The sequence below is a fragment of the Coenobita brevimanus genome, chromosome 104 (assembly GCF_032717465.1).
Source record: "Coenobita brevimanus isolate Jiangsu-jjx chromosome 104, ASM3271746v2, whole genome shotgun sequence".
Taxonomy (NCBI): Eukaryota; Metazoa; Arthropoda; class Malacostraca; order Decapoda; family Coenobitidae; genus Coenobita; species Coenobita brevimanus.
Genome location: NC_137057.1, coordinates 35,477,652 through 35,480,653, shown reverse-complemented (window position 1 = coordinate 35,480,653; position 3,002 = coordinate 35,477,652). Strand labels below are relative to the sequence as shown.

The window sequence follows — 3,002 nt, the reverse complement described above, 5'->3', positions numbered from 1 at the left end:
GATTTATGGTGAGTTCGGAACAGGTGTTGGGAACAGGTGAAACAGGTGTGTAGGTCGGCGATGGAGACACTTGTGGGCAGGAACAAGGGGTGTGGGTTGGGTTGTTTGAGAGGTGAGCACCGGTGAGAGAAATTGTACACCCGGAAAGCACAGCCGGTTATTACACCACGAGAGGCACTGAGGAGGGGTGAGGCTGTGAGATACGAGACGTCGTGTATCTGTCTGTGTCACTTAATATTGTATGAGGCGGTCAGAATCTGATGGTCCGAACCACCGGTGCCACCAAATGTAACTTGTCATACTTTGGTGATAGAAACTCCGTGTGCAAACAGCTAGATAAGGAGTTTATTACGAGCTCACAACAAAATAGTCTGCCCTTCTTGAATGTCTGCTCTGAACTGACGCAGTGGCGCCGTCTTCCCAGGCTTGGGGCCCTGGGAAAGCGTGCTAGGTCAGCAAGTTTAGTGGGGGCATGTATGCATTGGGGGGGGACATATATACATCGGGGGTAGACATATTGTGGAGGGGGTACACACACACACACACAGATAGATAGATATTTTTCGACCACAAAAGTACACCGATTAACATAATTTAACATACAATTCGTTTATGGTGCAACTTGATATACAAAAAACCAAAGTCTTTTTTAAACCTTATGAAACATGTCATACCACGTTGAGTACACCGCTTCCCGTTCGATCAGCGAAGTTAAGCAACGTTGGGTCTGGTTAGTACTTGGATGGGTGACCGCCTGGGTACACCAGATGCTGTTGGCATCCCTACGTCAAGTGGGGTTGGTGGAGGATTAGTGCCCCTCCCTGTAAAACACTTAACTCTAAGCCCTTGGCCACCCTGTCTGGGATACATGGCGTCTTGGCAATGAATGAATGAAACATGTCAACACGTCAAATACTTAAACTGTAATATATTAATGTCCTAAGGCTACAAAATATCTGATCAACTTTATAACCCAACACTATAACATTTGCAATTTTTATCACAAAGATTGAGGGGAAAACAACACAATAATGATACACTTGGTAATGAAAAACAGGATAATCAAGAATAGCCATCGGCCCTACTCATAGGTTAATATGCTGTAATGCAAACCTTGCATTCCAGTAAGATCTTATATAAAATTTTACAAACATCGGCAATGTCTTCACTTTCTTGGAAGAGTTTTCTATTGTTGAAACACCATACAAATGACGTAATGTGGCAGTTCTAGGGCAGCTCTCAACTACATGCCTCTCTGTCTGAATATGGCCGCACGAGGTTAATTTTGCCCTTTTTTCTATCAAAAGAAGAGGACTGTCTCACCAAGCATTCAGTTAGGTATGCTCCATTACTGCTACTTATCGTATTGGTCACCCATATTACCTAGTATGACAACCCTAGTCTGATAATAGTTACTATCAATTTCTCTCTCTCTTTATATATATATATATATATAACTATTTATATATATAAAGAGAGAGAGAGAGAGAGAGAGAGAGAGAGACAGACAGACAGACAGACAGACAGACAGACAGACAGACAGAATTTCAATCAAACCGTGCCGGAAGCAAAAGGAGGGGTGATATAGGGAAGGATATACAATACTGTAATCCTTCGCCGTCCCTCCCTAAGGCTACGGCCACACCTAACGCGACGAGCGGGAAGGTAGTATCAAGCGATGAGCGGCGAGGTGAGCGTCAACCCACATAGGATTTAGTGCGTTTTATCGTGTCGCCTCATCCCTCCTCGTTCATGTCTCCCCGCTATTCGCGATCGGTGTGGCCGTACCCTAACTCCTTTCCCCTTCACCACTTCCTTTCCCCTTCACCCCTTCCTCTTCCCCTCCCTCTATCTCCCTTTCCTCCCCCCCCTCCTCCCTTTTTCCTTTAACAGTCTCGTTTTTCTCTCTCCCTATTTTACTTCCCTTCCTTTCTCAACCCCACCACTCTCCAATCTCTCTCTCTCTCTCTCTCTCTCTCTCTCTCTCTCTCTCTCTCTCTCTCTCTCTCTCTCTCTCTCTCTCTCTCACACCGTCTTCTGTCTTAGCCAGGAGGCTGAAGTTGGAATTAGCTGTCTGGGCTAAAGTTTTCCTTCATAATTCTAGCTGTGGAATATCAAAGCAAGGCGGCTGTCTACTCTATCTGTACAGTATATCTATCAGTCTGTCTATCTGTCAGTCTGTCTATATCCATTTATCCATCTGTAGATCCATCCATTCATTCATCTTTTTATTCTTTTTGTCTGTCTGTCTGTATGTCTGTCTCTATCTCTGTTTATCTATCAGTCTTTGTCTGTCTCCGTATTTCTATATTTCAGGGTATATACATTTTTTCTTCTTTACCATTTCAGTTTCTCTTGGCCAGCTGTTTACCTATATTTGTATTACCCGTCTATCTGTTGTTGTCTCTTATACTACTATTACGGATCAGTTTATATAACTCTTGCTGTGGCATCTGTTACAGCAGGTGGTTATGAACATTATTAATTTTATCTATCCATGTCACTGCCTCTCGATCTGTTTATGTATGTCCATCTCCTTTCTTCCCTATCTTCATTTCCTCTCTCTCTCTCTCTCTCTCTCTCTCTCTCTCTCTCTCTCTCTCTCTCTCTCTCTCTCTCTCTCCTTTAGAAGGAGGAGTATAATCTGATGAGAAGGAAATAAGAAGAATCGTTTTCTTTTCTTTACGGAATGATATGCTGTGCTTCATATTTATGTCTCTCCGTCTATATGTCACGATGGTAGTTAGCCCTTTCCACAAGATGACGACTTTTGATTATTTATTTATTCTTATATTTATTTATTTATTTTGCATTTCTGTATTGCAAATATATATTTTAGTTTAGTTGGGAGAAAAATTAGTTTATATAAACTAGAACAATTTTAGAGAAGTCGTCCCAACAGTCTCTCTTTGCTAAATGAATGGATTTAATTTTCAAGACGGTAAATTATGTTAAAAATAGATCCAAAAGTAGTAAAATCAATTGTGCTAAATATAGACTTG

The 3,002-nt window shown here is 41.8% G+C and overlaps 1 pseudogene; it reads left to right on the top strand.

Annotated features, from left to right (window-relative positions):
- Positions 1-659: 659 nt before the first annotated feature.
- Positions 660-779, top strand: LOC145416139 (5S ribosomal RNA; annotated as a pseudogene).
- Positions 780-3,002: the final 2,223 nt, after the last annotated feature.